General features: G+C 45.6%; 1 protein-coding gene across 3 annotated transcripts in view; it reads left to right on the forward strand.

Annotated features, from left to right (window-relative positions):
* Nucleotides 1–2,310: 2,310 nt before the first annotated feature.
* CDC42EP3 (CDC42 effector protein 3) overlaps nt 2,311–14,425 on the forward strand; it is a 30,997-nt gene continuing 18,882 nt past the window's right edge. Inside the window, exon 1 of one of the 3 annotated variants that reach the window (XM_033176003.1) lies at nt 2,311–4,205. The gene's annotated coding sequence lies outside the window, so the exon portion shown is untranslated. The remainder of the gene's footprint in view (nt 4,206–14,425) is intronic. The other 2 variants (XM_033176004.1, XM_033176005.1) reach the window with 2 other exon arrangements.

Consider the following 14,425-nt stretch of genomic DNA (forward strand, 5'->3'; position numbering starts at 1 on the left):
AAGAGAAGTGGTTGAAAATTCAGTCTCAGCAAACATGTGGTATATTCCAAGAATGTTTCATATAGTATGATTTCTGTAGCTACAGAGTTTGTAAACATGGCTTTTACACTCATTACTGGTGGTAGTTAAAAGATCATTTATTCAATAAACATTTATTGAGTACCTACTGTATGCCAGGCCCTATTCTAGGCACAGGAGATACAGCAGCAAATAAAGTTCGTACATTTAAGGAAACAGGCCATAAATGAATTTATAAATAAATATAATGGCAAGTAGTGAAGAAATTGTTCTTCCTGTTGTATTTAGGGAAAGGGAATGTGGGAGGGACTGCTATTTTAGAAAGAAAGCCTCTCCCTTGAAGTCTTATTTGAATAAAGACCTTAATGAGCCTTCTGCTGATTTGCGGAAGAACTGCCCCACGCAGACAGAGTGGGCCAGGCTCTGTTGTCGGGAGTGCCTGGAACAGCCTGAAGGCCAGTGGGACTGGAGCAGAGTGAGAGGTGAGCAAAATAGTAGGAAATGAAATCTTACGTGAAACCCCCACGTCATAGGGCTCTTGCACACCCAAAGTGGAATGACTACTGAGTCCGCAGTCTGGCTTCATTTTCTGGATGTTCAAGTGATGATAGGGAATTGCAAGGAAAGCCTGCTATCAAACAATCTCCTCATTAAGTTTCACATGAACACATACAAAAATGGACATTCTGTTTTCCCTCTCAGGACCATTTACCTTTGCATTTCAACAGCTTGAAATACTCTTCTTTACTCCTCTTCCTATCAAATTCCCCCAAGTTTAATTTAAGCTCTGCCCCCTGTGAGAATCCTCCCTTAACTCCTCCAGCTGACGCTGAGTCAATCTTCTTTGTGACTTCTTTGTGACTAGGGCGTCTTAACCTAGGACTTCCCCTGGCACCGATAGATTATTTACAGGAACGCTGAAACTGCCTATGAAAAATTTAGTGTATCATTCAATATGTTTTTCCAAGGCTGTTCATAAATCCCATGAGATTTTCAAATGAGTTTGTAGCTTTAAAAGGTGGAGAACCACCAAGCATTCACGGAAGGTGCTTCTCAAACATTAAATCTGCATGCAAACTATCTACATTTCATTACACTGAAGATTCCAATTCGGTAGCCCTGGAGTGAGGCTTGGTGCTGCTGGTCCTGGGACCGTACATGGTAGCAAGAGACTAGAATGTGGTCAGCATTTGCTTGTGTACACTGGCAAGGTGCTCTCTGCACTTAGGTAGATCACAGGTTTCTGGACAGCAAGGGCACCGCCACTACTACTTGGCTTCTCCCAAGTAGGGACTAATAGAAAAACAGTCTACTGTTGGGCCTCACAGGTGTTCTACAGATAGCAGTCCCAACTAGGCTTCTAAGGTTACCACCAAATGTTTAAGGCTAAACCTTTCCAAAATTCACAGCAGAATCTCAAAACCCCTAAAATCTTTCTGAAGCGAAGTTTTTCCTCTCTTCCAGTAGTAGAGTCCCATAACATATTGAAACCTAAATCCATCAACTCTACAAGCTATTATAGTTAGCACGGGAAATGCATTCATTTAGAATAATAATTCACTCTATGAGGGCATCATTTACTCACTAAAAATGTTCAATACAAAGAAATAAGATAAGGCATAGGGTGTGGTGGCTCATGCTTGTAATCCCAGCACTTTCGGAGGCTGAGGCAGAAGGATCACTTAAGGCCAGGAGTTTGAGACCCTGGGAGAAAAAAAAAAAAAAGGAAAAGGAAGGAAGGGGAGGGTAGGGGAACAGAGGGGAGGCAGGGGTGGAAGGGGAGAGGAGGGGAGGGTGAGGAGGGGAGGGGAGGGTGAGCAGGGGAGGGGAATGGTGGGGAGGGGAGGCATCAACGGAACCAAGATAAATCAAACCACCAGGCCCTTGAATGAGCAGGTCCTGGATAACTGTTCAGAGTCCAGCAGTGAAGTCTCATTTAAAAACGGCAGAGGGAGAGAAAGCCTCTAAAAGGCAAGGGATAATGTAGAAAAGTAAAAATAGGTTTTAGAACAAAACTGCCACTTCAGACAACCTGCCACTCTATATTTGCAGAAATTGTAAAAGAACTTATTTGGCCATGTAGAAATAAAGTACTTTTAACAGCAGCTAACAATAGACCACATAAAAAAAATTACATACAAGACATGTGTGTCAGGAATGTCTTTATGTGTTCAAATGGAATTTTTCATGTGGTATTTTATACATATATATATACACTCATATTATTTGGACTTATTAAATACCATATGTAATGAAAACTATGCATAAATATTTATAAAAATACCTTTTTCTAAGTAGGCCAGGAACATTTAATATTTTTCAATAAATTAATATATAAAATACATACATTAGTGACAAATGGAACATATATTTTGAAATATGAAACCCAAGTAAAATGCTCAGGAATCTGGAGAAGAATCCAGGTATCTGCCAAAGGAAACTTTGGACGAGTTGTCTTTTGAAGAAGGGAAACAATGCTGGGTCTCTTATCTTCACGGACTGTTTGGCTTGTCAAACTTCTAACATCACTTCAGCCGAGTTTCGTATTTGACTTCCAACCTCATGGCCATTTGACCTGCCAACTATTATTTTTCTTTGAGGCTTTTAACACCCCACCCAAGTATTTTGCTTTCCAGATTGTGTCCGTTTCCTTTTCACTTCACCTTAAAGTCAGCCTGGGTTTACAACATCGGCTTAAGGTGCACCCTCTAGGGTTTCAGACAGACCTAGAGGACCGCGGTGATAACTGAAGCTAGATACCTCTCGGCAAAGCCAACGTGCTCGGAAGGTTCTCCGCGTTGTGCCAGGATTTCCATCCAACCTGAGTCTCAGGGCACAGACCAGGCCCCGAGCATCCGACTCCCCAGGGTCCCAGCCCCCTCCCCAGGCTAATCGTGCAGGCTGGGACCTCCCAGCCGGAAAAAACCGCCCTTTCCTGTCGCCTACTCCTTCCCCAGGCCGATGACTCGCGGAGGAGGAAGAGACGGAGGCCGATTAAGAAAATTAGCATTCATTAACCCGGTTCACGCTCGTGCCCCGGCGGAGGGGAGGGGTGCGCCAGGCGGCGGCGCTGGCTGTGGCCGGCTGACCGGCGGGCGCAGGTGCCACCACGGGCGGAATTTTACGCTCCCGGGCCGGCAGCTGCGCCACTTGCGCCTCGTCGCGCGTCTGGGGCAGCCGCCACCAGCTTGCTTCAGCTTTAGGCAAATCCTTTTGAAAGACCCTGAGGGAGAGGAAACGCCTCCCTCTGGACAGGAGAACCTGTAGCGTCTGCTGTTCGTCGCTTGTCCAGTTGCTCAGCCCCGAGCTCCGGCATCTCCAGGGCGCGAAGTCCACTCTCCGGGTTTTGGCTGCAGCTCCAAGGGGAGCGAGCTGGAAACTGACAGAACGCGACCCTCCCCCTCCGCGCCCACCAGAGCACGGGCTGCGAGGGACCTGGGGAGCTGCGGCCTGACCGGGGAGGCGCGCTCAGGTGGCCTCGCTTCCCTGCCGGTCACCGCCCGCCACGCCAGAACTTCGCACAGCTAGGTCGGCCTGTTGGGATCCGGAGAGGTGGGCGCACGAGGTTTAGTGCGGGAGTCCGGGGTGCGGGCGGAGTCCTATTGTCCCCGTGCACCCGGGCGGCAGCACCTCCGGGTCCCTCTTTAAAACGAGCGTCCGGCGACCTTTCTTTGTGCTTAGGGAGTCGAAAGCGGTATCTTCTCCGAGGGAAGTCGCCTACTGGGGGGTAGCGCTGGAGAGGTAACAATGGGCGCCCGTTGTCCTCCGAGGGTCCAACGGTGACCCCCCCCTGCGCGCGCGCCCGGCTGCCGGTTGGCCCCGGGCCAGGGCACAGGTACAGCGGCCGGGAGGGTCGGCCCCGGGGCCCGCGCCCTCCGCCCCGCCCCAGTCCGTCCCCGTGCCGCCGGCCCCGCCCCGCGCCGCCCCGCCCTCCGCAGGTTCAGTCCTCGCGTCCGGCCGCCCAGCTCTCAGTTGCGCGCACCTTCTCTCGCGGCCGAGGGGCCGCAGCGCGGGGTTAGCCCGGAGACCCGGCCACCGGCCTGGGGCGCCTTCACGCTGTCTCGGAGCGGATAATGCGGTGAGCAGACACCGCGCCGGCCGACTTGGCTGGATCTGCGCACGCCGGCCGGGGCTGCGTGCGCCCGCGGGAGGCCCGGGGCAGCGGCTGGGATTCTCAGCGGCGGCTGGTGAGTCGGGGCAATCCAGGGTTCCTTCCTCTCTACCTTTCTGTGAGTCTGTCCCGCCCGCGCCGTGGCCGCTTCCGGCGTGCGCTGGTGTTAGGCTGGGAAACCAGCAGGGAGCCGGGATACCGAGGGCATCGCTTTCACATCTGGTGTCCAATGGACCGAAGGGGACATAAAGCAAGCCAGGAGTGGGGCGGGCGGCATGACCGGGACTCAGAGCTCCACCATTTGTGCCCACCACTTTTCAGGGTGGGGCTGCGCGGCCACATTGCACCCTCCGAGCTATTGACAGAGCCATTCTGGGCGCGTATAGCATTTTTCCATCTGAGAACAAGCCGCACTTGGCTACCGCGCCCCTCGCGTCGTGGATTGGTACCAGGGCCGCACATGGGTGCATCGCACAGCTCTGTCGTGGCATCGCCTGCCCGGTGCCCTCCTCTTTCTTAATGGAGGACATTGTTAGTGGGGCGCCAACCTGGAAATCTGGTTATTGACTTTTTTTGTTTTTTGACGGTGAACAGCTGAAACGTTTACAAGGTTTTTTGATTTTAGTTTTCCTCCCTTTCTCCTTGAAACTAAGTGGCTTGACACAGACAAGTATCAGACATGTGAGGACGAGTGGATCTGGCCAATCGTTTTTTCGTTATGAATTATTATACTCTATCCCCCTCCGACTTTGGGAGGCATGTGTTTCATCTTATAAATAGAAAGTAGCATATTTTTTGGCAGGATCTCCTTTATACTGTGCAGTCTAGGAGAGGTCAGTTTAAAAATAAATATGCACTTGAATGTTACATTACCGAGAGCCAGGCTGTGGCTGGGACAAGCTGCGTGGACAGCAGCATCAAAGCCGGGAGCGCAGCTGTGTTGAAAGGAGTAAAAGCCCCAGAGTGCAGCCCAGGCTGACAGTCAAGTAATTACATTTTGTTTAAAAAAAAAAAAAAAAAAAAGTGAGCGAATTAAAATGAGGAATGTCAGGAGGGTATTGCAACATGAATCTTTCCAGCCCTGGCGTCTTTAGAGGAGTGGGCTGCTGGTGTGTGCTGAGGGCATAGGGGGGCTCTAGGGAGGGAACTGATGAATGCGTTAGGGAGACAAAGATTCCGTCCCCATCTCCCAGATCTTAGTTCTCAAAATATCCAAGAGTTTCTGGGGAGTACTCTCGTTTAAAAAGAACAAAAATCAGGAGAGCAGCAGATGTCTGTATTTTAATAGCAAAGCCAGTCTTAGGGACTTCCTCTTAACATCACAGGGAGAAAAAAGACTCGCCAGGAACCAGGGGTGATGCCCCAAAGGTATCCCTAAGAGAATTTAAACGACTCCTGTAATGTTCTAACATACACAAGAGCTTTCATCTTAAAACCAGGAAAAATGTACCTTCTCTTCTTTTCTGGACAGTTCCAGAAGTCTATTCTTTCATACCCCCTACAATTTGTGTGAGTTCTTATTGGTAGTTAATAAGCTACACAGGTAGGTGTGTGATGCATACCCTTTTCAGAATAGATTTAGACACTCAGAAGTAAGTTGGAGTAGTTGTGAATTATTTAGCATTTTCATGTATCATGAAATACAGGATAAAGGCCATTTATATAGTCAAGGAATGGTGGAAAGTTCTTCATAAAGTCTCCCAAATAATGTGGGTTTTCCAGTGGGCCTCACCCATTGAATAAGACAGCATCAGCCTCTGGGTTCACAGATAAGAACTTTAGAGGAGAAATTTGGAAGCATTTCTGGATCCATGGCAGTTTCTGTTTTCCAGTGGTATCATCTGCTAGAGATTTACATGATGAAGTCTATGATTAGAACGTGGTGCTGAGGCTGTGGTAGCAGCTACAGGCTTGAAATAAGATGAGCTCCTCTTTCCCTCAATCTGAGCAGTGAAATTGTTTCGCATATCTCTATGGAACAAGTAAAAGCAGCTAGAGTAATACGTGTTGCACACTTTTTGCTTGTTATTGTACATTTAAGTGTGGTGCAAGATGAGTAATGCAAAGCCGTAACAATGATTGCAGAAGGGCTCACATGAGTTCATTTGGCCTGTCTGCGCTCCAGCCTTTCCTTTAATGTGGTGTTTTGTTTTATGTCCAACATGCTCACGAAAGCTGTGCTTTTTTACATATAAAGTTCCTGGTATTCAACAGTGTTGGGGATAAAATTGCTTTAACCTGTATCACCCAAAGATTTTTTTTTTTTAACCAGGCCATAGATTTTTCACAAATTCTTTGCCCATTAACTGTAACATTTATCCAGTGGGTGAAATATAATTCATAACCTAAAAACCTCCAGGAAGACTGCTCTGATTGTATTATTATTATTAAGATTCTTGCTTTCAGTCTGATTTTATCTAGGCCTCATTTCAGTATATCCATATCCAGTCTCATTTCTTACTAACCAGAATCCTGTGAACCTGTTTTTCTTTTTATTGATTGAATGAGCAGTCTATTTTTAAATGCAGTATGTTTGCTAGAGAACAAGGATAGCCATTTGAAAGTACTTGATTCAGCCAGCCACAAAATCTTGTGTGCCTTACCAAGCCACAGAAGACCAAGAATTTTCCTAATATATTGCGTTGTTCATTACTTTGGATGTTAAAAGCGCTTCCTAAGTGGAGCCTGTCCTATGTGTCAAGCACTCTTCTCAGCCTTTTGATTATCTTATTTGTTTCTAGCAATCATCTCATGAAAGAACCGTTCGTATCCCCATTTTGCTGGTGTAGAGACTGAGGACAGACCGGTTGTATAACTTACCCAAAGTTGTAACAATAAGAAAAACCTAAACATTCATGTGCAGTTTAACAGCACAATATGTGCAGGCATGAGTAGCTAATCCTAGGTGAAAGCAGCTCTTTGGGTTAAGGGGATTGGGAAAAACAAAAAAACAAAAAAAACACAACTTTGAACTTCTGAAGCCTCTGAGTCAGGCTGCCTGGGCACATGTCCTAGTTCTGGCGCTTAACACCTTGTGACTTTGGGCAAGTTACCTCGCCTTTACCTCAGTTTATCCTTTGTAAAATGGGGATAATATTATTTCCCTGAGGATTAAAGGAATCAAAAAAGATTATGTACTCAGAACAGTGCCTGGCCCAGAGTAGCCACAATAAAAGGTTGAGGTTTCAATGTTGCTTTTGTTTTTTTCCTAGGTACTTAATACTGGTTCTGTCATGTAATATTCATAACTATTCTTTGAGAGAGACAGTACAGTGGTCCCCTCTTATCCGTGGTTTTTCTTTCTGGGGTTTCAGTTACCCATAGTCAACCATGGTCTGAAACTAGGTGGATACGGGACATTTTAAGAGAGAGAAAGAGACCATATCCATATAATTTTTATTACATTGTTATAATTGTTCTACTGTTAATCTCTTACTGTGCCTACTTTACAAATTAAACTTTATCACAGGTATGTATGTATGAAAAAAAAAATAGTATATATGGGGTTCAGTATTGTCCAAGGTTCAGACACCCACTGGGGGTCTTGGAACATATCCTTTAAGGATAAGGCAGACTATATTGCTCTTCTTTTCCAGATGAGAACACAGGCTCAGAAAGGTTTAGTAATGTGGCCAAGGTCACACAGCTAAATAGCAGAAGCAGGGTTTGAACTCAGGTCTTTTTGACCTTATGCTAAATACCATACCCCCACCAACAGGGAGGAGGGGCAGAGAAGTTGTTAAATCTGATTTTTGTTATGACTTTCGGCCTCTGGCAAGGAAATAATTTCGTATCACCCTGTATCTCACAGTTGAAGATGACAGCAATTGTCAGCCTTGGGGAACAATATGTAAATTATTTTATTATTAAAGATGATTCATTCCCACGTATATGGCATGAAAGTGGATCTAGCATGAACACTGCTAGGGTTAACATAAGTAGTTTATGCCTTAAACGAAGAGATTTACTAGGTGAAAATGTGGGACTCTATGGTGAGAAAGCAAGCCAAGACACAGCCAGGGACAAGGACTTCTGGGGGCTGGGGATGGAGTGAAGCTCTAGCGTAGACCGTAGACCGTGTGCTTGCTTCAAAATTCTGGAGAGCCAGGGGTTGCAGAGTCCAGTAACCACTTCTGGACAATCCCTTCCTTGAAGGCAGGAACCACACTACCTTGACCTTCAGTCCCGGCACTCCGTGGGCATTTTAGTCCATGTTTGTTGATGTTGCTGCAAGAACGCAGCCGAAGAGGAGCTACAGGTAAGGTGAACAGAAAGGCTCTGGGCTCTGTCCATGGCAGAAGTCAAGCCCTGTTACAGCTTGGCATATGCCGTGGGGCCCTGCTAGATAAGAAACACAGAACAAGGAAACCTTTGAAACCTAGAGGGGTGCCCCGGAAAACCCAGAGGGCCTGCCTTGGCCTCCACTGCTTTGATGCTCTGGGTTTGTGATTAGCTGTGGGGATCAGCTCCAGAGACTTCTCAGACTGCAACAGGGTTCTGGAAAGGACAGCCCGAAGTAACTCAGGTAGCCTCAAAGCCAAGGGTTACAGCCTTGGAGCTGTCCAATTCCATTTGAAATCTTCTCCTGTCCCCACCCCTTAAAGGCTACAAAACAAAACAATACCCCACAAACCAGAATAAGTAGCCATGTAGTTCTAAAGCAATAGTCAGGTACATTTCTTTCCTTAAAAAAAAAAAAAAAAAAAAAAAAAGCTTTCATTGGCCTCGATATACTTCAGTGCCAAGTTTCATCAGAGTCACAGCATGATGGACTGAATTTGACAATACCTCTGGTAGAAAAGCAGTTTTCAAATTTTAACCATACAGTTTTATAATACAAAGCATGATATTAATATTTAAAAGATTACTATTTCTAAATAGCCAAGTAAACTGTGTGAAAGCTGGTGAGTTCCAAATTAATCCTTACTACTTGCCTAAGTCATGAATTAAAAGAATTCTAGAATCCCAAATTTAAAACTTTTTAAAAAGGATTTTCAGTGGATTGGGTTTTATTTCCATATTGCATAAAATTATCAGCCGCCTAGCCTTCGGCCCTTTGGTAAGCCATGTTGCAGAGGTCACACACCTGCAATTAGATAACAGGGTACTGCCTAAAGTGTACCTCGAGCCATGAATGGCATAAAAGTATTCTGTGGGACCCCAGTTTGATGAAGGTCCCTTTCTGCAGGACTTTTCAGAATATTTAAAAAGCCAGTGTATACAGTGGATCTCCACAGGGAGGTAGTGTCCAGAGTTTCTCAAGTACTTTTGCCCACTGAGCAGCTGCAGGACTAGCCTGGTAGGAAACACACTCTGGGAAATGCAGGACAGAAGCTACATAACCGCAGTCTGCCCTACAGAGCCGGAACAACCCAGGGACATTGTAGTTAGAGAACCACAGGCGTTACAGAAAGAGAGCCATGAGGATGCACCAGGAGATCCTGGTGAACACTGATAAAACTAATGGAGAATTAAGTGAGGGCAATCAAAAGGGGTGTGTGTGTGTGTGTGTGTGTGTGTGTGTGTATAGGAATAGAGATTTAAAAAAATACAGATTCTGGTCTTAGCTCTGACCCAAATTGTATAACCTTGACCTCTTGGGGTTTTCTTGTTCTCATCCCTAAAACATGGCATTTGGCAGGAGATGATCTCAGATAATCTCTGACTCTAGAATCAGTGAGCCAGGATCAGTGGCACCTATTAGCATAGCTATCTTACTACTAATAATGTAAGACTCTGGATTGAGAAGGAGACTCATGCAGATCTCTGGCAGAGCAGCCTGAGCAAGCGTGGAAGGCAGGGAACTTCAAAGTCAGGCCTCTATTCAGACAGCTTCCACATTTGGGAATCCGTCATGTTCTGGTGACAACCTGAAGGTCCTGTTTGTAGACACATCATGCCAATGATAGATCGTTGTCATGAGTTTAGTTGAAAAAGAACTTTTCTGTCCAAATACATCATAATCATTTAGGCTACATATATTTTTTAAAATAAGCAGAGGCATTTTTGGTGAAATGTGGCTTTGCCATTCAGAATGTGTTTGATTTCTCAACCTTTGTATTTATTTTTTTAAACTTTTGTTTTGCCAAGGGTCAGTTCAGACTTAAAACATTGATTTTAACACAGTGGGAGATGAGGCTCTAAGCCTTTGGCTGACTGGCTGGTTAGTCACAAAACAAATCCTTCCCCTTCTTTGGGCAGGCTCCATCCCATCACCTGTGAAAAAAAAATGGCAGAGTGGGAAGGATGGGGATGGGACGGGAGGCCAGAGAAGTGTGTAGATGTTCTCTAGGCCCTCTCCTGGCCCTAAACTGTGATTCTGTTCCTCTTTTTTCTTCTATCACAGGCATTTCCGTAGTGTCTTGTACCTTCTCCTATTGTAACACTTATTACATTTAGATTATCATATATATATATAAAGGGGAGTTTATTAAGGAGTGTTGACTCACATGATCATAAGGTGAAATCCCATAATAGGTCTAACTTTTAGGTATGGGGCTACATGTGCAGGTTTGTTATATAGCTAAATTCATGTCACAGGGTTTTGATGTACAGATTATTTCATCACCCAGGTACTAAGCACAGTACCTGATCATTCTTCTTTCTGATCCTCTCGCTCCTCCCGCTCTTCTCCCGCCAGTAGGCCCCAGTGTCTGTCGTTCCCCTCTTTGTGTCCATTTGTTCTCATTTAGCTCCCACTTACAAGTGAGCATGCGCGGTATTTGGTTTTCTGCTCCTGTGTCAGTTTGCTAAGGATAATGGCCTCCAACTCCATCCATGTTCCTGATTGACACAAGTGGCTGCCTAACTGGACTACTGGCTCCTCCAGGGTAGGGACTGAATCTCATTTATCTTGTCATTCATCTTTTCTGCAATAGGACTTAATGACAAAGTGGGCAGTATAGCCCTTGCTATACTACCTGATTCTTTCTGCAGCGTATCTCTTTAAGTTGTTGGCAGGTCAGAAATCTTTGTCACTTACCTTGCTGTGTTAGTCAGGGTTCTCTAGAGGGACAGGACTAATAGGGTAGATGTATATATCAAGGGGAGTTTATTAAGGAGTGTTGACTCATGCGATCATAAGGTGAAATCCCATAACAGGCTGTCTGTAAGCTGAGGAGCAAGGAAGTTAGTCCGAGTCCCAAAACCTCAAAAGCAGGGAAGCCAACAGTGCAGCCTTCAGTGTGTGACCAAAGGCCTGAGAGCCTCCTGGCAGCCAACCACTGGTGTAAGTCCGAGAGCCAAAAACTGAAGAACTTGGAGTCTGATGTGTGAGGGCAGGAAGCATCCAGCATGGGAGAAAGATGAAGGCCAGAAGTCTCAGCAAGTCTAGTCCTTCCACGTTCCTCTGCCTGCTCTTATCCTAGCCATGCTGGCAGCTGATTAGATGGTGCCCACCCAGGTTGACGATGGGTCTGTGTCTCCCAGTTCACTGACTCAAATGTTAATCTCCTTTGGCAACACCCTCACAGACACACCCAGGATCAACACTTCCCATCCTTCCATCTAGTTGATGCTCAGTATTAACCATCACACTAGTTTATTTTTAAGTCCTGCTCTAGTGAAGTTACTCCTTCCCAGGCTACAGAACATTCAAATGCAAGGGGAATCATCCCCAGTCATTTGGTTGTGGTGATAGAGGTCATCTGAGGGCCCTGTGGAAATAGGTCAAGTCCCTGCTAGAACCTTCTCAATATCTCATCGGAGACATTGGCAACCCCCACCAATGCTTTCTCATGCCCTGGGAGTGACTGAGGCAACTTGGCACCCATGTGTCCACTTAGAGCACAGAGTAAGGGTCCTTGTGTTTCCTAGTGCTGCATAGACCTCTCGCCAGCCATTAATGAATGAATAAACGTGAGCCATTTATTTATTTGTTATATTAGCGTCAGTCTCTCCACAGTGGAGTGCATCATTGCTGCAGCCTTACAATCTAGAATAGTGCCTGGCACGTAGTAGGCCCTCCGTGGATGTTTGTTGTTGAATACATGAGGGACCAGCCAGGGGCTGGGGAGGCACGTAGAAGGCTTTTTTTTTTTTTTTTGCGACAGAGTCTCGTTCTATCGCCCAGGCTGGAGTGCAGTGGCACGATCTCGGCTCACTTCATACTCTGCCTCCCAGGTTCACGCCATTCTCCTGCCTCAGTCTCCTGAGTAGCTGAGACTACAGGCGCCCGCCACCACACCCGGCTAATTTTTTGTATTTTTTTAGTAGAGACGGGGTTTCACCATGTTAGCCAGGATGGTCTCGATCTCATGACCTCGTGATCCGCCCGCCTCAGCCTCCCTAGGTGCTGGGATTACAGGTGTGAGCCACCGCGCCTAACTGAAAGGCTTTCTAAAGCTGGCTTCTCATGGGTTGAACCAGCAAGAGGCATGTGGCTCACTCTATGCATGTCACAGCACCAACTGGAGCCTGTTTTCTTGCTCTCAGATAGCTTCAGAATGAAATGTCTTCCAAAAGAGTGTTGATTTTTGGCCTTCTATTAAGTTTAGCAAAAGTTTATGCTGGTGATGGGGCTTTGTTTTGTATTCCCTGTGGGCTCACCTGGGAATGGTGGTGCTTTACTTGCCAGCCTGGGAGAGCGAGCTTCAGAGAGATGTCTCTCAGGGCGGTGCAGGGAGTAAAGCAGGGACTTCTTTCAAATTCCGTTCCTTTCTCAGAGTGGGGAATTAAACTGTTGGACCCAGAACATTTGGGAGTTTTTCACACTATATTTAAAACAATCAGTTGAGGCAGCCAGATCCCAAGGTCTAAAAGGAGTAAGGTTAGAAGGAATCCTCACCATGAGCTTCCAGCTCATCTTCTTCCTTATGCAGCGGTAGCTTTTTGGAGTAATTAATAATAAACATTACCCCTTCCATTGATTTGGGCTCATTGCCTGCCAGTTGCTTTGCCAAGCACTTTATGCTCATTGTCACCTAAGAAGACTCCCACCATTGCTGTTTGCACTTCATAGATGGGGAAACTGAAGCTCCCAAAGGGAGTCACTAGCATGGCTCAGACCCTTAATTGAATACCAGGAAGGATGGGAAAGGATGATGAAAATTGTATTCGCTGGTAAAAAGTATTTTGATTTTAAGGGTAGTCTTACTTTCATTAAAAATATTACTTTTTTTTTTCTTTTTTGGAAACTTCCTAGAAGCTAGATGTTTCTGCAAATAGAATGACAGAGCCCTACCATTTGACAGATGGAAGGGACCTTATCTCAGCCCCAGTCTCATTCTGACATGATAAAACCAAGGCCTTAATTGTTTAAGTGACACAGAGTATGAATCTTCCTCCTAGGCCCAGCTCTACTTTTTTTTAGGCCAAGGAAAAGAAAATCTTAAGCCTGAAATATAAGCAGATAATAACATAATTTCTTTGGTTAGAAAGGAGAGAGATTGGCCCTACTTATCAACTATTTAGGAAAATAACAATATGCCCTTTTGTTTTTTCTCTTCTCTCACACATCACCAATTCCGGTGGGGTCTATCCAGAGACCTTCAGATGGCTATGAGTTTTTCAGCCACCTCCTCGTGCTGTCAGCTCCCAGTAGCCTTGCCAGCCAGTTTATAAGCACCAGCAGCCAGAGCCTGCCCCATTCTGCGCAAATGGAATTATTGAATTAATTTTAACCCAAAGCAGGACTTTCTATTTATCATCATTCAGTTCATTCCTGTGGACTTCATCCAGCCCCAGCTCTTGGTCCAGGTAATTCTGGACCCCAGTTAGCCATCGGCACATTGAGGCTCCCTCTGGGTCTCCAGTTTAGATTGGTAAGTGCATGTTCTGTGTCTTCCACGTCACTTGCCCTATCAATAAGATCCCTTTAAGACTTGGCTAAGATTGGCAGATTACAAGTAATCGACCCTTCTAGCAACTATGTCATGTGTATAAGCAAGTGAGGTGCCAGTGAACTTTTTATCAGTGCCGACTGAGCATATATCTCTTAAGTGTTCAAAACCTAGACCTTTACTGAAGATAGATGTGATAGTAGTCACCAAGTAATTGTCTCTTCCTTTTGGAAAATCAAATCATTTGCCTGTGTGTGTGTATATATACACTCACACTATATATATATATACACAGACACACACTGTATACACACACTATATATAATATACATAAATACATACTACTCCCTATAGTTTTTCAAAAGGTTTTCATAAATGGTTTCATGATCAAAAGGAGACAAGTGATTTCAGGACCTTAGGCTCTCCTTACTCATCAGGCCTGGCAATCTGGACTCCCATATGGTATGAAGTCCCTTCCAATGATTACTACTCCACTCTGGCCTTCCGTTTCCCTTTG

The sequence above is a fragment of the Trachypithecus francoisi genome, unplaced genomic scaffold (genome assembly GCF_009764315.1).
Source record: "Trachypithecus francoisi isolate TF-2019V2 unplaced genomic scaffold, Tfra_2.0 Lachesis_group17, whole genome shotgun sequence".
Taxonomy (NCBI): Eukaryota; Metazoa; Chordata; class Mammalia; order Primates; family Cercopithecidae; genus Trachypithecus; species Trachypithecus francoisi.